Source organism: Mixophyes fleayi, chromosome 3 (assembly GCF_038048845.1).
Source record: "Mixophyes fleayi isolate aMixFle1 chromosome 3, aMixFle1.hap1, whole genome shotgun sequence".
Lineage (NCBI taxonomy): Eukaryota > Metazoa > Chordata > Amphibia > Anura > Limnodynastidae > Mixophyes > Mixophyes fleayi.
The window spans coordinates 273,392,553-273,415,603 of NC_134404.1; positions in this window are offsets into that span (position 1 = coordinate 273,392,553).

The following is a 23,051-nucleotide window of genomic DNA, read 5'->3' on the forward strand; positions in this document are numbered from 1 at the left end:
GAATTTCAGCTCGCAGCTCCCTGAGCTGCGAGCTGAAATTCAGCAAGTAAATTACCGTATGAACGGTAATAGTTTTAGAGCGCGAGTTTTTCGGCCATCAAGCCGAACAATTGAATACCCCCCAATGAGTATAACATATATTTATAACGATATATATTGGTGCACATTTTTTGAGATTAGCAACATTTCGGCTAGCGACCGATATAGTTTAAACTTGCTTCCTGCTACAGCTCAGTTAAATATAGTCCCACTCCATTACATACAGCTGAAGCTCCTCCACATCTTTAGCAGATGGGTTCTAATGTAGGTAAAAAATACAAAGCTGAGAATGCAGTCATCCAGGCTACTGTCACATCACTCTTACTGGTCCTCCCCCTATGTATGAGGCTGCACAGGGCCTATAAATAAAGCCACTTTGTGCTGTGATAGAAAAACATTACTGACATGGCAGCCTGCAGCAGAGTTGTATGAGATTATAAACGCCACAGTTACGTAGTAAATCACAGCTTTTGATGTCTAATGCCATGTTCTGGGTTTACTTACTCTATGGGATAATGTATGCAAATATTCTTGTTATAGAACTTTATTTGTTTTAATACATTTTCTAGTAAAAGTTAGTGATACACATTCCTTGTTTACCTTGCCTTCCCCAGAAACCCTGAGTCTCCTCCAGGAACTCTGCTATCAGTGTTACTGGGGTGTGATAATTCTTTTAAAATACCCCACTCCAATTTCCCCCAGTTGTTGTATCAGAATTGGGAGTGGCCAGCTCAGAAACTGTCCAATAGTGACAGAATGCAGGCAAACCTTATACCCAACTCCTTGAATTTCCACAACCCCTTGAAACTGTCCTGCTTATATTTCCATGTACCAGGCAAACTTAACAGATAACAACCACCACCATATTTAGTTTTTCTACTGACCTTTGTAAACATTTTTGGGGGGTTCTGCACCCTATTAATTTCAGAGAAAAGCATAAAGGTTATGTGTTCTGGCTTTTAGTTTTTTGTGTCCTTGAATATGATTCATTTTAACTTATTCAGATCAATAATGCTAGAAAGGGATTTTAAATTCCCTCAATCCATATATAGCCATTGAGTTTGAAATGTGTCATGAACACATGTGGTGGTCGATTTTTAGTGGACACTTCTCCCTGAGTTGGAGTGAGAGTTTATCACCAACCTAAGGTAGAGAGATGATGTTCCCTAATCAAAACAGCCCAAGAATCATGCTTTTAAATGAAAACTTTTATTTGGGGAAGAAAGGTGTGGCATAGGAATAGAAGGGAATTTAAGGTAGGACCAAGTTGTTAAAAAGTGACTTACCTGTGTACAATTAATGATCAACTACCAATCTTAATTGTCTCTGAAACAATTTTGCTGACAATCTGTAGTGATTTATCGAATTCATCAAGTTTCAATAAATTCAAATTACAGTATGCACTGGTTTGTGATTATCTGCTGAGGTTGTCAATCCCCTGTAATTGGAGTTTGGTGTTAATGATCCAACACTGATTCACTTAAGTTTACTGATGACAAAGGCGGAAATTGCTGTTCACTTGGCCACAACTTTATTCAACATTCTTCTAGGCAAAATTATTTATGCCTAGAATAATGTTGAACAGTGCAGTGTTTTGTTGAATGTGCTGGCCTGAGATGGATGGTGCAGTGCTTTTGTAAAGTCCCGATCCCTAAGTGCTGAAGTGAGCAGTGTGCACACAAAGTCATTTTCTCTTCCTGTTTGGCCATTTGCAGCTGTCATCTTTGCTTTAGCTCGACTCTGCTCTCATTAATCACTAATGTCTGCATTTTCCCCCTAGCCCAAGCAATTCTGCTTGTGTTTTTCTTTTTCCTGATTTCTGATCCTCCATCACTCCCATTCTTAAAATCTCATTGCTGAGTTTTGTTTTTGTTTTGTTTTTTAAATCGCCTCTTTTTTTTGTTTTTGTTTTTATCCCAAATTGCTCCTCAAGTATGTCACCTATTTTTGTCTACTTTCACTTTTGTCCCCTTCCCTCCCTGTCACTAACCTGTTATGTCTCTACCAACAGAAAGTTGCATCAAGATTTAGTCCTTGGTAGGTCAGCTACAGTCAACAACATATTAAAACAAATAGGCCTTTGCCTTCTAGGAATGTTTTCTACCACAATAGAACATAAGGTGGCACATGTTCAGTTAGGCACACTAGGTGCGATTGCAAACAAACCTCTGGAACAAGTCATCTTCTTAACAAAAACCACCATGGAGTCCCTCAACTGGCAGCAAGATCCAAAGCTGGAGTGTCTCTTTTAGGACCAGAATGGACAGCATGCATGGCAGACTCCAGTGACACAGGCTCCTGTGCTCATCTATCAAGAGTGACACAAGGTGCATGATCACACATGCAAATGTTTTGGAAGTGTGGGCAGACTGGAATGCAATCTGGCATTTTCATCATTTTATACAAGACCATACCCAGGATTTTTTCGGTCAACAAGACTAGTTGCTTTCATAAATTATCAATTCTAAATGATCATAGGAGCCTTCCATACTACCAACTATGATGTCTGTAGTATTGAAAGCCATATCCTGGGCAATGAATAATGAGATCTATCTGTGCTTCATGTAGCAGTCAAGCAGGATCTAGCCGATTATCTAGGTCAAAGATTCATCCAGGAGAATGGATTCAGGAAATCTTTCAACAGCTGACAAGAAATTTTAGTCTTCCTCAAACATATCTAATGGCACCAAGGCAAAAAATCATAGTAGCACAATTTTTCTTACAACATTCCAGGAACAGAGGGGATAGATATCCTGTACATTCAACTAAGGTATGTCTTCCTGCCATTTCCTTTAATTGCTCATACTCTAAAGAAGATCAAGAAAAGAAAAGTCAGGGGTCATAACGATTCTGCCATCCTGGCCAGGTCGTCCATGGTTTCCAGTAGCTTGGGATATGCTATTCTAGAACAACCATGTCCTCTATTTCTTCAACCAGATTTCCGACACCAAGGCCCAATTCTTCATCCAAGTCTATGACTAACTTTGATGGCATGGAGATTGAGTGGTCAGTGATGAGACATGAGGGAATTTCTGACAAAGTGACATACTGTACTTCTGCAGACAAGGAAAAATAAACTTTTTACATATTCTATAGTAGAAAAGTTATCATGTGGTGTAAATCTAAACTAGATCCAGTCTTGGCTAATATTTCTCTTGTTCTGGACTTTCTTCATGAAAGCCTTAGCAAAGGTCTATCTCCCTCAACCTTGAAGTTCAGGTACCTGCACTTGGTGCATTATTGGAGATTATATTATCTGGGTTTTTTTTGTATTTTTTCAAGCAGTGTAGACAATTCATCCTCTTCTCCAGTCTTCATTGCACTTTGGATTGTCTATTTAATTTTGGACATTTTAGTGTCAGATCCCTTTGTCTTGAGTATCTTGCGCTTAAAGTAGTTTTTCTGACGACAATTATTTCTGCTTGTAGAACTGAAAACAACATGCTTTTTTGTGCAAACAGCCCTTTTTGTATGTATAAATGGATAAAGTGATACTCGGGAGCTTATCCATCCTTCTTGCTTAAAAATGTAACCACTTTCCATATTAATCAACAGATCTTCCATCTTTCTGTCTCAAACTGACTGACAGAGAAAGGAAATTACACACATTTGATTTAGAGCAATCTCTGTGTATTTTTGCTATCTCTCATTTATAATTATTCTGGGCCGGCCCAAATGCCCAATATTTTTTTATCAGCACAGCTAGAGTTGCTGAGAGAGTGATTTGCGGAGAAACATTTGACAGGAGCTACAGTGATGAATTATGGTAATTATGTCATGGAAGGTGAGAGACCATATTAACTTGGGTTATCTGTGGACAAAAGAAATGTGTGCCTATGCAGTATTTTCCAATGCCATTAACTAAACCTCAGTTGTTGGAATTTATGGTGACTTACAAAGATTGTATGAAAATGTGTGGTCCATATAAGTGTTCGCTTTTAATAATGAGCAAAATTGACTAATCTCAACCACAGGATAGGACTTCATTTATCTCTCAGCCCACCATAGCTATTGTAGCAATGTTAACATACCACAGTCCCCATGTGCCTCAGAACATGAGTCTGCAAGAGTGGTGGCTAAGTGATATTTTATTTAAAGAGCTCATTCTACTTTGGCAATGGGACCAGTTATGATGCCCCATACTTAAAATAGAGGTTTTATACATATTTGTAACGCAGAGTCTATAAATGGTTTAACATATTTGTACTTGCATGTAAAAAATTTTTAAAAAGTGACTTGTTATACTAGTGTGTGCTAAATGTACATAAAAGACAGATATACAATCAGCGATGACTCACAGGATCATCCTTTTAATAGTACAATGTGACTTGTTGGTGATTCTAGATGACCAAAAATAAACAATGATATAACTTTTATATTAGAGGGAATTGTATAGCTCGGTACACACTACAGAAAATTTCTACCGATGCAATATTGTTAAAACCTTTACCAACGACTGGGGGGGAAAAAAAAAGCATGCTGATTCATGTGTACACACTAAACATATTTTACAATATTTATCTCCAGATTTGCTCTTCATCTGTCATAACAATCGGCTGAAAAGATTGTGACTCTGCACACTCCATAGAGATTGAACACTGCTGGTTGTGAGTGCATACATACTGCAGGATTGTAACAACATCATTCCATCATTGAATGAGATTTTTAGTTCAGTTTAAAAATCAAATGAAACGATACAATGTGTTTTGGAATGATAATTGTTCATCGTTGGAGCATACGCACTAATATGATATCGGGCTAAACGGTTGTTTATAGTGTGATTTGACGGAAAATTGGATGAAAAATCTGTAGTGTGTACCCAGCCTAAATCTAGGGGAGGCATCTGAAGTGGTGAAAGAATTATTCACACCTATTAATATGTACTGCTTGGCTGTGTGAGTCTTTTAGGAAGGGGTCTGGTGGAAATTACAGTAGACTTGAAACTGTAATTGAGATTATGGTCATATTCCATTTGAATCTTGATATACTATTGTTGTTGGGATTTTTTCCCCAGCAGTATTCTAGCAGTTTTCAATTGGAAGCGCTAGTCTCATCATACTTACTTTGGTTGTGTGTTTGTTTTGCCTAGTCCTGTCATACTAATGCTGTTTAATTGAGGTGGCCAATCTCTTCACCAGCCTCTGGATGCTAGACCACTGTATCCTCAGTACATTGAATTCAGTTCCCAATCATTTTAAATACTTCGTCACTTTCTCACTGTTTTATGATTGCTAATGCTCAACTAGGTTGACCAAAACATCACACAGCACTATTAAAGGATTGGCTGTATATGAAAACTTTTGAGAGTGCCTTCTCTCTTCACCTGTGCTATACTTTGAAAGAAAGAAGCACCCAGGTGGTTTTGAGGGGAACACACCATGGGGTAGATTCAACTGGTCGTTTTTTTTTTTTTTTTTTGCTGATGCTATAGTACAAAGTAACATTTAGTTTTGCTTGCATCTTTATGGGGCACGAGTAACGAGCACCATTACTTATGTCAAGAAAATATACCCGCAGGGTGTTTTGCGTCCGTTCCAGAGGCACCTCATGCGGATATTTAGGGAATCGAATCTGCCCCTATATGGTGTGTGTGTATGTATGTATGTATGTATGTATGTGTGTATATGTATGTATACATATATATATAATTTTGTATATCAAGTGGTAGATTTAAATACTTGAGTCTATGCAGCAGCTGTGCTTAAATGATTAAGTAAAGTATGCCGCTTTCCTTGATTTGTTTGTTTTCCCTTTTTAAAGGTTATGGTTTTCTGCATTGACCTTTTAGGACGGAATTGTGCATGTACACACACATACACACACACGCACACACGCACACACACACACACACACACACACATATTTATTTATTATTGGTTTGTGTTTTTTTTAGTCTACTTCCCTAACAAGTAAGAACTTATTCAATAATTAAAGTGACATGCAAGTTTGATTGTATGTTCAGGAATTACTCTGCCCATGACACCCTTCTCCTTTGTCATCTTCGAGTTGATTCTGTGAGACTTGAATATAAACTCCATGGGTATAATTACAAATTCAACTTGTTAGAGATCAGAATATATGAAATCTGTTTTAGTGGAGGAATTTTTTTTCTATGCATAATATGATGTTTATTAAGCTACTTGAAAAAGCAAAGGAGTTACGGTCACGATGGCTGTAAAGAAATGCACCTTTGTAAGACCATGCACACGTCTGCAGAATTTTGGAAAACACAAAACACACTACATGCAGCTCCACAAATAGATTAAAACCATACTTGCCAACTCTCGGAAACAAGTTTCTGGGTGAGGGGGCGGGACGAGGCCAAACGTGTCATTTTGGTCCCGCCCCCCACGGAAGCGTAATTTACGTCGCGGGGGCGGGGCCAAAATGACGCGATTGGCCTCGTCCTGCCCCCTCCCGCCCTCCAAAATGGCGTCAATCACTGAGAATCGGGTCATTTGACGCGATTCTCGGTGAAATCCAGGATGCGGGAGAAATGCCAACGAGCCCGGGAGATTGAACCGAATTTCGGGAGTCTCCCGGACATTCCGGGAGAGTTGGCAAGTATGATTAAAACTAACATATATATGCAGGAGTGGTAGTTTTTGAAGTGCTATATGCATAAAGAACAATTGAAGATGGCTAAAGTAGACCATTTAATATAAGGGAAATATGGAGTCTCTTAGAACTTAAAGTGCAACTATCAGCTGCAGGTACAAATCTGTATGTAACAACAAGCCCCCTTAAGGTATGTGCACACAGGTTTTAAACAATACTGTTAAATTTGTTTGCAGTTGAAACACTGAACACACTATACTTTAGTCTACTTTTAGATGCAGAGACCTTCACAATTCTATGTCCTGCGAATGCAGGTAAAACATCCATGTGTATGATTCCATATAGGAAAAGGTAAAGTTTTTACCTATGTTTGCAGTGTTGAATATTGCTGAAATCTGTCATATTTTCTAGGCATACTAGACTGGTAATAAAAACTCCACCATTGACTTCATGCCTCAACCTCTTCTATTGGTCTAAGGGGTCATTTCAGTTATCCACGAGGTGCTGTAGCAGCATCATGCAGAAAAACCGCGATTACAGTAATGAAAACATTGTTTATTTTTGCTCACACCTGTATGAGGTGTGAGAAAATAAAGTAATGAGGATTACCGAAACATTACATGGAAACCATAACACATGATACTACTACAGAACTCAGACTAATTGAATTAGCCCCTAAGCGTTGGAATTTATGTATTTACAAATAGTGAGCAGGATTCCAAAAGTGAGTCCAGGGAAGAGGTACTATGATGTCACTGAAAAAGAGCTTTTGTCATTGGACAAATTCAGCCAGAGAAACTGGTGGGTTGCTGCAACACCAAACACAAGGGATCTGATTCATTAAGGAACGTAAATGCGTTAAATTACACTGCACATGTTCAGAAACAAACTATATGCCAGTGAACGCAAGAACAGCCAAATCATCTTCGAACACAAAGGACACTTCCGTCAGTAACCACATACACTAACCACCAGAATGGAAATTCACTTTTTATACAATTCATCAAAATGGGCTCTGGCGTAAACTGGTTGTAGGGAATACCGAGATGTCTAATGGCAGCCCTGACTAGTACCATGCATATAAAACACAATGAAAAAAATAAACATAATGCCTACATTGTGTCTAACTATTCCCTTTTTACAGCCTGAAGGGCTCTCTCTCTATGAATATGGTTTTGAATACATCTCCTTGTTTTAGTGTGGAGGACAGGCGACTCCTTCTCTGTTCCCTTTTCCCCCAATTGTGGATGTGTGCCCTTTTGTATTTTCAATATTTCCCCATTGTCAAATCTGTTCTCTACCTTGTCTTCTTTATCTTCTTGGTCAAAGGCTACACCTACCCATTTTTTTCAATATGCCTCACGTCTGCTCACTGCTTCCGTGCCTCATCTCTGCCCATCTTTGTCTATCCTGCCCATTGCTTCATAAATGCCCCTTTATTTTATTCACTTTTTTTTAGCTCTTTTTCTCCCAACTGTCGTCTTCCCCCAAATGTTTCCCAATGTCCTTCTGCTTTTCCTGTATACTCTGTCTTTGTTATCCTAGTCTTTGCTAACCTCCCATGGCTGATGTATTGTGACTGTAGGATTGTGCAGGTATTTAAGATACAGGGCTTTAACAGCTGTCTTTTGGCTACACTGGTAGTGTTGACTATATTGTGATTACAGGAATACTTGTTTCTAAAACCTGATAGAGACATGATGCATGTCTCTGTAATGATATGGTATTTTACCTCTATAGAAATAAAGAATGACTAAATTCCAGAGTTTACACACATTTAAATTGGCAAGCCATTTTACTGTCCCAAGGTTGAACTTCTAAATCTCTGCATTTGGGTAATTGTCTTAAACTCTCAAGTAAAACCAATTTGCTAAAACTAATTTAAATGTAAATCTAAAACACTTTTAGACACATGCAGATAGATACAGGTTACTTATGAGAGTTGGAGAAATTCCATCCAATACCACTAGATGGTGACACTACACCAAGACTTATAGTTCATGTTGCATTTACACTTTCAGTGCTAGCAGTATTAATATTGTGTGTGTTCATACTTGTGGAATTTGCAACAACCAATCATTGTTCCTGTTGTGTGTATTATACAAATTTTAAAGCATTATAAAAAAAAACTGACTTTTGTCACATAGTGGAACTCTGTCTGATAATGGACTGGTGTTTAAGTGACATTATGCCGAATACAAGAGACGTGCGCTGACCCCCGTGTTTTGGATGTGGCTTTGGCTCTAAAACGCATTCGTGTCTTGGTTTCGTAACTGGTTTTGCCAAAAAAAAAACATGAAAGGTTGGTGTTTTGTATCTAGATTTAATTAAATATTGTGAAAAATAGGTAAAATAATGTCATTTTGCGCTGTTTTTGTTCTTTTATTACTATTCAAGGCATTAACATTCTTCAGTCATTTCAAAGCTATTTTCTAATGATCCCTTTACAACTGTCCCAATTTTTACCAATTTTGGCCAAAGTCTGCAGCGAGCTGTCCTAAATTTTGTAACTTTGCCATTGTTGTATTTGCTTTCTCCGATTAAATTAAAAAAAATAATTAAACTGCATAATGTTTATCTTTTCATTGCACCTAAAACTCTTTCGCATGTTCAGACTTACTATTACTGTAATTGAATAATTAAATAACCACACAGACATCAATGTAAATTTGGCAAAAGGTCACAATTTTTATTTAAACAAAAATGGTGGCGGAGAGAGCAATGTGAGTCAGATATTTACTAATAGAAAAACCAAACAGTGGAAGGTCATACTGACATTGCACCACTGGTCCCAGGATATAATCCTTTACGATTGGCTGGCGCTATATCTGGCGTCGGAGTGACTACACCCCTTCTGGACTCACAATGAAGTCAATTGCATTGTCGAGATGTTTTGGGCAACCAAATCTAAATCAATGTATTATACTTGTGTGGAAAATGCAAATATTGGCCTAACTGTTGAACTGTCTGTATTACATATTTCTTACACTTCACTAATAGAACATATGAATATTTATATACATTACATATTTATATACATGAGTCTTGGGGACCACCTACGTTGCAAGTCTCAGGTAGTTCCTTTTCCCCTGGGGTTGGAAGAAGCTTCCCCTGTGGGACTGATACTTCAGCCCTCCCCATAAATGAGTCCCCTGGTATGATTCCATGGGCAGCATTATGGAACAGATCTACCTTACTCGTAGCATATAAATAAAACAAGGTGTGAAAGCTCCACTTGTAGCTAATAATGAATGTTCTGTCCTTCGAGAAGTGCATAGTACTAGTCTTTGAAGTTTTTGGTATGGGTGCAGCTGACTATAGCTTCACTGTCTAAGATGGATGCCCTGTAACATTTAAAATGTATGGTGCGCGTAGTCTTTGAAGCTTTGTACTATGGGTGCAGGCCACCTTTGTCTATCTGAATCAACATTAATATAGCAGCAAGGTATTTGAAAGCTCCAACCTTGGCTATCAATGAATGCTTAAATAATGTGTAATGTTGCTAAAGGTGGGGGCTAATATTGTAATACGGAGGCTATTCATGTAATGTTGGTGTTGGTGGTTATTAATACAATGCTTGGTTTACTAATAAATATGAGGCTATCAATGTAATATAGCAGCAGGTAGGGACTAAATTTGGCTGCTACTGATGTTGAGGTTGGTTTTGGGAAAAGAGAACTAGTGTTCTTTTGGTGCTAAACTTTCAAAGTGGTGTATAGCAAATGTATTCCAATCAGGGCCTTGCCTTTGCAGGATGCATCCAACCAAGCTGCAACAGAGACACAAGCAGCAGGTAGTCGAAGCTACACGAACATGTAGGAGAGAGCAGCTCAGTCTGCTGACTATCCTGAGTTCTTTGGAGATCACAGTCATGCTGCTCTGCTAATCCACCCATAGCAGCAGCTCTTACCCTTCTTTAGTGTCTGGTGGAGGAGTTATCAGCCGACTACACTGCCCTGCACTACATAGGATCAGCTCCCACTACTGCTGTATAATGTGAACAATCTGTGCAGAATGCTGTGAGTGACATCACTGGGAGTTCATTCCCTTTTTACTTTACATTGAACTGCTTAGTGCAACCAATCCTAGACTGTGCCCTGCATTGTGTACAGTTCAGTGTTTTATACATGTTTGTTCCGGATGGAACATGTTTATATTAATTTATGTGTGCTTATTAATAGAATAAATCCAAGTTTTAGGTACACACCTCTTGCGCTCTGAACCTTACTCCGTTTTCTATGAAGATTAGAAGCCTATTCCTGCAGATGCTGCACCAGGTAGGAGCCTATTGGGGGAGGGGGTTGGCTTGAGGAACACATGAAAATGAAAGAATGGTGGATGAACATATATGACAAGGGGAGAGTAAGGAATTGCTTATGTCATATATGCCCTCCACTCTCTCCCCTCATCCCATTTTTCCCATCATTCTATCCATATTAAATATGAGGGGGCAGGGCCACCATCAGAAATTGTGGGGCTCAGTACAGATGAAACCACCATCCCCCCCATATCTTGTTATGAGCAATAGACCAATCTCAAACCCTGTGTTATGCTCTCCTACCTATTATTTCAAGTTACTGCCTAGTGTTGCTGTTCTCTATACCACTCTTACATTAGTTTACTTACCATAGGACTTCTTCTCTACTCTCAACTTCTTCGGCGGACTCCTCCAGGTTCCCTCCGCTGACAGCTTCGCAGATGTAACCCGATGATGTCACAGGGCTGTCACAGTCAGTTTAAGAGGGCAGTGTACTGTGCATAATCTTTGCCTCCAGCCAACCCTCAGTGATTGGAGCTGTGTCCTGTTCATTTGTTTGTGTGAGGTGAAGGCAGGGCTCCAAGTGACCGGGATAATGTCCTACTGTGATTAGGGGAATGGATAGAGGCTGAAAACCACAGTCTGTGAAAGGGTCCCCCAACAGTAATGATTTGTGTGAATCTTCTGCTAAACAGATGGACGATGATTATTTCATATTGAGGTGCATTTGACACCACAAAATTCATATACCCAAAGTTTTTTTTCAATAATAATAACATTGTCCATCTAGAGTGATTTTACATACATGCAAGTTAATTAATTAAAGGTCCAGTTTTTTCTAATCAGTATGCAAGTATTTGTTTTCTAAAACTGAGCTTGCTAAGAAATTGGTTCACTGATTAACATTATTACCAATGCTACAAAAAAGAAACAAGGCAAGTTGCCCAATAAATGTATAGCTAGCAAAATGTTTAAATAAGGGCAGGGGCAATTATTTACTGGTGCATATACAATAGAATCCTCCTGCACTAAATTAAGACCTTCTTATAAACATAGTAATTAAAGTAGAGATCTTGCAAATATGTGTAAGGCAGCCACCACTTACAGAGTATTTCTATGTGATGGTCCTAACTCTAATCAATGAGAGTACCAACATTGGGTCATGTATGCAAAATTTACCAGAATATACCACAGTACCCCAGCCACGTGATATATCCTATGGAAGGTCCAAACTTACCTTAAGATAACTGCTACCAATGCAGTAATTGAAGGTGGAGTTATTGTAGTTGTTATACCAGCAGTTTGTCTTTGAAGACTCTGATAACGTATTTAAATGGAATATAGAAAAGTAGAATTACATTTGTTTTCATAAAGATTGTAATCCTGCTAATAGGTATTCATGCAGACCGTAGAGCATCTCGAGTTAAAAAACTGTTATTATTTACACTTCATTCCATTTGGACAGCAGCTCCTGTGTAATTTTGATAACTAGACAGGCATAACGTAGAGATATGTTTTGAGCTTATCTCCACTTTGCAGCTGATTTCAGTTATGGTTGGGTTAATCATGAAGAAACCACTTACAACACTCAGCACTACAGTATAATGTCACATTTCTATGACCACCGTTAATGATAAATATCAGCAATAAACTATTCACTTTTGCTGAGAATTGGGTTTGCCATTCAAAATTCTAGTAAACTAAAGTTAGCCAACACAAAAAGACCTACTTAATTAAAAAAAAACAAGCTACAAGCAAATAACTAGAATGTGTGCTTGTTTTTACATCTCACGTCATTTTATGATCTCTTTAACTCTCCCCCTTGAGGTTTCACAATGCAAATTCTATTTCCTTCTGCAAACTAAATGTTCATCTCCCAAAAAAAGCTGAAGATTATCTGCTTATTGCTAACTATTTTTCCTTGTACTGAACTTTTTATTTCTTAGTGATTAGGCAAGTATGTCAAAATAACAGTTTAGTTACAATAATGTGGCAGTGATTAAGTAATAGCAAAAATGGATACTAGTATTGAGTTCCAATGATTGTAAAATGAAAATCCAGAACATACATGGGACCTGAAATTTGCTGAGGCCCAAAAAAATCCAGTCACAGAAATCTGAGATGACTTCTAATATCCTTAATAGTTAACAGTAAGGGTGCATTCAACTTTCTAAAACTGAATCAGAACTCATCAATAATAAGTGATGACATCAGAATTCACTGTTTATATAAATCTTATTTACAGAAGTTTACTCTCATTAGCATTACTTTGTATATTAAAAACGTGACAAAAATGTATCTTGCAGATAACAATGGAACCTAGAGGATCACATTGTCATATGGGAATTAGATGACCGTAACCCAGCTTCATACAAAATGTGAAATCTTGTTATGTACTTGGTATATTGGCATGAGGGGGGAAATAAGATTCTATTAGACTTCAAAAAACTGTTCCCTATGTTACTTGGTCAAGGACATCTTCACATAGCCCATGTTGGACACAATAAACTTTCTTACAATGTCATTATAAAGGAGATGAAAATACCTGCCACATTATAATACTGGTTTGGGGAGCTTGATAGCAGATTGGCACAAGGTAACTGCCTCAAGTACCATAGCCAATGGCGTTAAATACAGTATCTGTGTTATCTTTGTTAGGGAATCAAGATATCCGCAAGGGAAATAATATGGCATTTAGTTCTACTGCTCTCCATGCTGTGTCACCTAGATTGGAATGAATGTCACCATGAATGGAAGTAATATATGTTCATTTTTACCATGAGAAGACTGCAGACTAACCATTGCTCTCTGGCATGTGTGAGATATGTCCAAAAATGGCCACTGTAGTGAAATATATTGTCATGTTTAATAACTAGTGATGTCAGAAATTTACAAAGATAAGTAGCCTTAGAGCTGTGTCTTTACAGTGCTAAATCTATGCATCCTACCATACAGCCAGCTGCAGACAATGAAATTGACACCAGGGTGTAAATGTATCAAGCTGAGAGTTTTCCGTCGAGTTTGAAAAGTGGACATGTTGCCTAGAGCAAGCAATCAGATTCTAGCTATCATTTTGTAGAATGTACTAAATAAATGATAGCTAGAATCTGATGGAAAATGTCACATCAGATGTCACATTCAATCACTCTACCTGCACATGCACTGAATTTCCTACTGGAATAAATTTGAGAAATCTGAAATAATAAATGGAAATGGACAGCATACTCTTCCTTTAAAATCCATAGCCAACAGCAGCGCTAGACAATATGGGCTAGTTCCCACTAAAACAGGGGCACTGTGAGTGTGCTGATACAGTGGAAACCAGCTATAGACTGGACTGAATGGTTGGTTCTCATTATTAATTATATTACTGGGAGACCAACAATATGTAATCAACCTGTAATAATGAAAACCAGACCCAGCCTGGTCTGGAGCCTCGATGGTAAGAGGAACCACACAAAACAAACAGGTCCACACTTACTAGAGTCTAGCAGCCTTGTGATGAAAAGCAATTGAGATTTTCCCAGCACCTCTGAGCTGTGGGTGTCAGCGTAATAGTAAGAATTGTGAGCCTGGACCGGCATTGTTGACCCCTTCCAGGTTATGCTAATATAGTATAAAGAGATAAAAGATGAATGTGTTGAAAGGAATATTGGAAAAGAATACTCCCCAAAAGGCCCTCATGTACCACTTTATTACACATCATCTTTCTTCTATCTTCTTGTAATCCAATGGTACCATTTGAATTAATTTTTAATTCAATAACATAAAAAAAAATATTAAATGGCACAATTGCTAGCTGGGTGCACCTGTCACACAATGCAGTAAACTGAAATAAGCTAGACAAGCCTTCACCACTCAGCCAATCACAAGCAGTTTTCCCAATTGCCAGCCAATCATAAGTGGTTAGCCTATCTAGCTCAATTTAGTAAATAAATATATAAATAATTGATCAGCTTAACATTAATTCTAAAGTACTTTTAGTGTACTGTTGAATAACCTACTTACACAGTTATCATTACATGAAATGAACGACCACATATTTAGAGTTTTGCTGATTTTAATTGAGCAAAATGGTATAGCTACAGGAATTTGATGACTATATTAGACTTACAGGTTTTTATGACTCATGTCTCAATTCATTGTTCTGTTGTGAAAAACGATCATTGTTGCCAGTGCACTACAAGTGAAGGAGATGCATGTAATTACTGTAGAGTGTAATATATATTTATATTGCAATTAATGTTGAATACCTATAGACATGCTGAGTGAAAGCTCAACATATAGTGGACCATACTAAAAAGATTTAGCAATAAAAATGTTTTTGGACTGACATCATTGACTTTCTTAATTCAAGTAATTTACCAACAGAAATGTAAATAAATTTAAACAATTGAACCAATTTACTGTTAAAATGAAAGCTCACTTCACTGATACAAAAGTATACATTGACACAATATTGTATAAATTAGACATAGAGTACATGCTTTATACATTAAATACAGCATCAAAGTAAGGATGGCAACATAAGTACAAATGTCAATGAAAGGGGTTTTATCTGACTGTAGATTACAGTAGCTGCTACAGTCATAGTCCATTACTATATAAACTGAAGTATAGTAAATAAATATTGTACGGCTCCATTCCCCACCCTTAATTCATCAAAACTAATGTTAACATTCTTACAGTTATTGATTTGTATGATAAGTTCATGTATTGGAGAATAAAGCACTTTTTAAACTTCCTACACAGCTCCTATAGTAGTGCATAAACTAGTGACATAATGTAGTAGCGTGGAATAGAATTTTATAAACGACTTTTGCAACTTTTTATTTTGAAATAACAGTGTATACAAATTATAAAAATTAGCAAAGTAGAATGTTCAAATGTGTAACAATAATACATGAATAAACAGAAATAATGCAGAAAAAATAGAACATTGGCAGCATGTCATTTTAAGGCTTTAAAGGTATATTATAAAATCACAGAGGAGAAGCTAGAGGTAGAAAAGAGGGTTGAAATGGATTGGGAGGAGAGCACCTTTCAGGGTATGTACAAAAACCATGGAATGAGTTACAAAACATTTAAGGTGTATCGGTATATAGGTAGAATTATATTATTAACAAGTTAACCCGTGCATGATACTCATGCATTCTAATCAAATCAAGCTACTTAAGGTGTTAAAAAGGTTCTTGTCATGCATTTGGGCCATAGCCCAGGCCTCCTCAGGGGAAGAGCGTTACTTCCCGACGCAAGTGCCCTTTTTTAACGTGGTTTTGTCCACATGTCACCACCTCATCATTCTTCTCCATCACCTCATCCTTCATTTTTATCGCCACATCTATCCAGACACAGGGATCTCTCTCAGCGGTCCTGAGTATCACACTCCTCTCGCTCTGTCACCCCCGGCAACCACCAACCTCTCCCCACTGTCACCCCCGGCAACCACCAACCACTCCCAACTGTCACTTCTCCTTCAAGAAATATATATATTTTTTTTTAAATCTTTATAAACACTTTTAACAATTAACAAATTAAATTAACAAATTTAAAACATCTTAGTATACCAAATTTCAGCCCTTTCTGAGGTTTTTTTTCCACACACACACTAAGAATTTAGTAGGTCAGTGTATAACTCCGCCCAGCAGGTGGCGCTGCAGCTTGGTTTTATTTTTTCCACACACACACACACTCACACACAGACAGACTAACACACGCCACTAGGCATATATATATATATATAGATTACTAAGGTTAGTGAACGTGATAGGCATTGCAAATGTTATTGTCATTGCCATGTGAAAGGTCAGACTGATGAACAAAGATCGGTAGTTACTGGGTAATAGGGGAAGGGAAAACAAAACGGGAACCAAGGTTTGCAGAAGGGTTCGTATTTGCCTGCTTTGAGTGAGTTCTCTGTACAGCGCTGCGGAATTAGTGGTGCTAATAAATGGTGATGATGATGATAACCAAAATGGACTTTCCAGATTCATGCATGCCTAAGTGGCACCCTTGCTTGAACATGTGGCTTTCCATGGAATGGCGGGGGATTCCTTCCTAAGGAGAAATGGGTTGCTAAAGGCAGAAGAACAGATCTGGTTGTCTACCTGTGTTTGGGGTGTCAGAGCAAGGTAGAAAAAAAAAAAGTAATAAAACAAATGACAATGGCAGTAATATATATTTTGAATGATGAATATGCTAATGTGTACAACAATTATATGGTTTAAGAGTGTTTCATCACAATTCATTATCAATGCCTTTGCTAATTAATTATCTGGCAGACCTTTTTGGTGGGGGGAGGGAGGTTGGGTGATAAAACTATATTCTAGATTTTTCCTGTTGCACAGTCATCAATATACTGTATGTGTGTTGTTTTTCATTATTGTACAGTGCTATGTTGGTGATTTATAATTAAAGCCTAAGAATAATAATATAATAAAGGAAACAACAAAAACTTGAGCACTCCTATGGACAATACAAAAATATTTCTTTATAGAAATTAAAATAAAAATGTAATTTTGTAAATAAATGTAAATAAGGATAGACTGCTTATCCATATGTAGGCCAATATTAGTTATAGTGCCCCATCAGGGGCAAACTTTATCAAGTTTTGAAAAAGTTTGCCCCTGAGTGGACGAAATGCCTCCATAACTGATATTGGCCTACGTCTGGATAAGCAGTTTATCCTTATTTACTATCCCTGGACACTATTGGTTTACATCATATTAGCGGATACAAGACATTTTTCTTCACCCTAATGAGCACTTATCTGCCCAATTGAGATCGGACATTGAGTTGTAAGTAATCAAGAGGGGAGGTTACTTTTACTAAACAGCCAGACTCTTCACGATATACTGTCAGGACCGTGAGCTCAAGAACGCATGGCATATACTTAATACATTTATTCAGGACCCCCATCTGTGGATGTACTATTAGCACCGCTTATAGGTTCAAACTGTCGGGTGAGATCTTTATGATAATACCGCTATTTTTATCAATTCAACTTTGACTGCATACGTGGATGTATTACCAGCACCGTATACAGGTGCAAACAGTCGGGTGAGATCTTTTACTATTACCACTATTCTGATCATTTCAACTTTGACTCTATACGTAAGTCCAGGATTTGAGATATCCACACAAGGTATACTGGCCACACACTTTGTTGCCACTTCTAATGAGAATATTACTCAGGATTAATAAATATTATTCTGCTTAATCGGACACGTCATTTCCGATTAGAGGTTATATATACTACTGCATTTAGTGCATATGGCACATACAATTATTGTTTATTTTTTAAATCAAAATAAATCTATTTATATACAACGGAGCCGCCATCAGTCATTGTTACTATAGATTATTTATATATGATCTGTTTTATTTGGCGCACCCTTATTGTTTTTTCTAATAATAATGTCTACTCTATATACCCTCTCTGCTATGACCTACATGATAGAAAAGTGAGAATGTACTTTATCTCTCTTTATATATGGGCTCAAAGCTTTCTAGTATCCCTTGGCCTGATTCATTAAGGAGGGAGTAAATGGCGATACATTGCCTATTTTGCGCACAATTACTCTGCGCATGCCCAGAACCAGACCATATGCCAGAGAACACAGCAACGTCCAGCTCATCTTGGAGCGCATTAAACTGCTCTGCACATACCCAGAAACGAACTATATATCATAGAACACAAGTGTATGTAATTCAACTTCAAGCACAAAGGAAACTTATGACAGCCTGATTTCAGGGGTGGAACATGGAGGGGAAAGGGCATGGTCACGTAGTCAATGTACAGTAAGCGCCTGCCAAGCTCGAGCACACACAGCAGGGTCAGATTCAAGCGTTGGGCATCCCAGAGGTAGGTGATTTTCAGTGGTAACATTTGCACGTGTTAGTTGTAACTACCACTTACTAGTGATGACGGCTGTGTATACATGCTAGAAGATGTGTTTGCAATCAGGAGCAACTGTTTGTATGCAGTACATAAAAATGTATTTTATGTACTGTAGACATTAAGAACATCCTAATAAATGTATTTTGTGGGGGGATTTTTTTTTTTTTAAATATTTTTTTCATGTTTTGTCATTAATGACTATATTATTAACAGGTGACTTAAATTGATTTTTTTTTTCTGTGTGCTCTTTTGTGACTTGATATTCCACATATGTATAGATGTTTCCTGTAGTGAATTGTCTGCTAGAGTAGAGAGGACATAGACCTGTATTCATCAACAGTTGTATCTTCAGATCTGCTCCTTGTTGAATATGGACATGCACATACCCGATGTAAGTGCCTTTAAAAAACCCCCCCAAAAAAAACCATTTTGTATGTTAGTGAATCAGGCCCCCTGTGTTTAAGTGAACCTATGGTCTAGAGATCATTCAACTCTGGCACCTTATAAATAAAAATAATAATATTTATAGATTGCATGAGACAGAAAATACCGGTGGTAGTCATGTTCCCGGTAATGATAACACTGACAGTTACTTTCCCAACATAAAATCTCAGATGCTTACATGCCCGACAATAAATATAGTCTGACCTTCAAAATGACACCTACAGTATACGACAGTGTTCAGCTATATTCTGAACACAAGAAATCCAGAAAAGCCGTTTTGATGTAATTTAAAATGGCAAACGTCATATTAATGGTTTTAAATCGGCAATGCCGAGTCCCGCTGCCTAACGCATCTAAGCTAAGTGTTAGTGTTATGGCTCGGGTCAGGTTTAGGGTTAAGATTAGGGTTAGGCAGCTGGACCCGGCAATGCCGCTTTTTTGTTCTACCAACTGTCCTAACTTTATTCACAGCACTATTGGGAATTTTACCATACAGTATTTTCACACCCTCATATTAATTAAAATATCAATAGACACTCAATTTTTATGGAGGTTTGAGTGGCATGTGGAGAGGTTTGAGGGGCATGTGAGGGCATTTTGGGATATATATATATATATATATATATATATATATATATATATATTATATATCACACATTTGGCCTCTGAAGTATATGGGATGGCCATCACTGCTGTAAGTGGTCAATGATAATTGTATGTAGCCAGGGGCGGATTGGGAACTGAAAGTGGCCCTGGGAAAAATCTATTGAAGTGGCCTCATGTGGGCAGGACCAAATCAACTGTGGGCGGGGCGAACACAAAAGTGGGTGATATTTGGAAGTACTGGAATTTGGTTGTAGTAATATTTAGGAAAACCTAGATGTAATAACTTAATACACAGTGGGTAATTTCTAAAGCAATGCAGGGAAAAAGCAGCCAGTCCTCTGTTATAAAATTACATTAATCCTTTTGCATCATCAGCAACTGGTTTATGCTTCTGTGCTTCAACTTGTTAATTGCCTACTTACACAGCCTTCCAAAATTCCCTTCATAGAAACATACTTGACTTTGTTTAATAAGTTTAACTATTATGAAACATGTTGGCACAATCGTATTTGATCAGTCTGCTAGAGCAGCAAATGAGCAGCTCACGCACTGTTGCTTCTTGCCCCTGACTTCATGAGATAACAGTCAAATCTCTCTCTCTATAATATATTATATATATGTGTACTGTGTGTTTCAGACAAATGCATTTAAAGTAATTCCTATAATAAATGGCTTTCTAGGTGTGATCAAGGTGAAATGCTTTAAGCATCTGCAACAAAACACTTCTAATTGTGTATTAGCTCTAAATGTGCCCTGTGATTGGGGATGGTTTTAATTAATAACAGTGCAGGGAGCGTTAACAATGAGATCAGTACAGTGGGGGTTAACAATTGCATAAGGGTTTGCTGGTGATATAGTAAGTGTAAAGGAGGAAGGATTAATGATATTGGGCCTGATTCATTAAGGAAAGTTAAATAATAAGACTGAGTAAGTAGTCTCCTGGACAAAACCATTTTACAATGCAAGGGGTGCAAATTAGTTTTCAATTTTGCACCTAAGTTAAATACTGTATGTTTTTTTCATGTAGCACACAAATATCAACTTTAAATTTCAGTGTACAAATAAGCAGTATTTAACTTAAGTGCAAAATAGAAAATGTATTTGCACCCCTTGCATTGTAACATGGTTTTGTCCAGGAGCCTACTTACTCAATTTTTTTTACTTAACTTTCCTTAATGAATCAGGCCTATTTTCAGTACAGTATGTTCAACAAAGTGATCTGAGAATGGGACCAGTGCAAGGTAGAAGGCAGGCAATGGGATAAATGCAAGAACCATTAATGTATCACCAGAGCTGGATTAATTTCAGGCAATACAGTGTGCACTACTGTAAGGTACATGCAGCTCTGCCTTCACAAGCAGTACAATGTGAAGCGAGACATACTTAATAACTGTCCTTGCAGTCTGATCAAATCCAGAATGACTCACTTTAGTCACACAAATTCTGGATTGGTCCGACAAATTCATGACAGGTGGAAGACTGTTCTGCTCTCTCCTACCTGTTCTTGTCCCTTTCACCATCTGTAGCTGCTGGTTTCTTTAGATCAGTTGCTGCTTGTCTGGATCCTGGAATGTTGGGTGCTCTATTTGGAAAAAATGGGTATATGAAAGGTATATGAAATGTACAAAACTCAAACCAGCCCCAGCATTAAATCAATAGCACCCACATTCAATAATTAGGCCTAATTCTAGCCCAAACATTAAAATAATAGTACTCACATTTAATAAATAGATCTATTTCCCTCCAACCAGACCTGATATTAAATTAATAGTATACACATGTAATAAAGAAACCTATCTCCCTCCCTCTAAACTGCCCCAGCAATAAATTAATAGTATTTACGTTTAAAAAAGATAGCCATTTCCCAAAACCATCCCCGGCATTAAATAATTCATATTCACATTTAATAAACAGCCTTTCTGCCCAACCTCAGCCTCATACTCATTTAATAACACTATACCATCCAAGCATTAAATTAAACGTCCTGTCACCTCGCCTTAAATTTTTAGGCCCCAATATTAAATTAAATAGCCTCAATACCCCACAAATAAAAAAAAAAAAAATAGCACTCATTAAATAATTAGCCCCCACCTACACTCCACCATTAAATGTATAGCCTACCACACACTCGCATAATGTTAAAACCCCCCTTCCTTTCCTTTATACATTTTAGTAACATAGCCCCCTCCCAATTCCTCGCCAGGGCCGGATTAACCATAGAGCTAACTGGGCTACAGCCCAGGGGCCTATGGCATCCAGGGGGCCTGTCACGGGCACTAGGTGTTGCTTACCCGAGTTTCACCAGATGGAACTCTGCTAGAGAGGCGGGGTTATGGCACGCACCTCAAAGCAGGCAGGTGAATGATTGGAGCGACACAACAGCAGGAGAGTAGAGATAGTCTGAGGAAGTCAGCGACTTGCAGCTATGGTTAGAGGAAAGTCAGCGACTTGGAGCAGTAAACTGGAGGCTGAAAATAATGTAGACACGAGGAGTGGACGTGGATAGGTGATGGTAGGTAGAGGAGGAGTCAGTGGTCTGCGTACAGCAAGTTGTACCACTGTAGTGATGGGAAGAATAGTACTGGTGCAGGTAGGTAGCAGGGTAGTCGGTGGTCTGCGTTCAGCAAGTTGTACCACTGCTATGGTGAGGAGTCTGGTCCAGGTGTAGGTAGGTAATAGGAGAGTCAGTGGTCTGCGTACAGCAAGTTGTACCACTGTAGTGATGGGAAGAATAGTACTGGTGCGGGTAGGTAGCAGGGAAGTCAGTGGTCTGCGTGCAGCAAGTTGTACCACTGCTGTGAGAAGGAATGAGGACTTGTCCAGGTGCAGGAGAGTGAAGTTGAAAGGCACACTGTGGCTGCATGGAAACAGCGCGAGTAGAGCAATGTCTTGTGAGGCAGAGATGGAAGGCACAATGAATAGTCTGTATGGAGAAGATGCCTTGCAGTGAGGAGAAGCTGGTCACAGCAGATATGCACAATAACGCTAAGTAGTAGCGTGAGGAAATATCGTAGCTTGAGTGAAAGCTTGTCCTAAATGAAGCAATGCAGTAACAGTCTATATGGGTACTTATACCCTGTGCAGCAAACAACAATGGATACAACTGGTATGTGAGCAATAGTCAATAGTCAGTAGAGCATACCCAGTTGTGTAGATCCGGAATCAGCTGAGAAGTGAAGCGTTGTAGCGGTATGGGAACCGCCGCTGAGTTGAGCAGGGAGCAGCATGGAAGCTGAAGCACGAGTA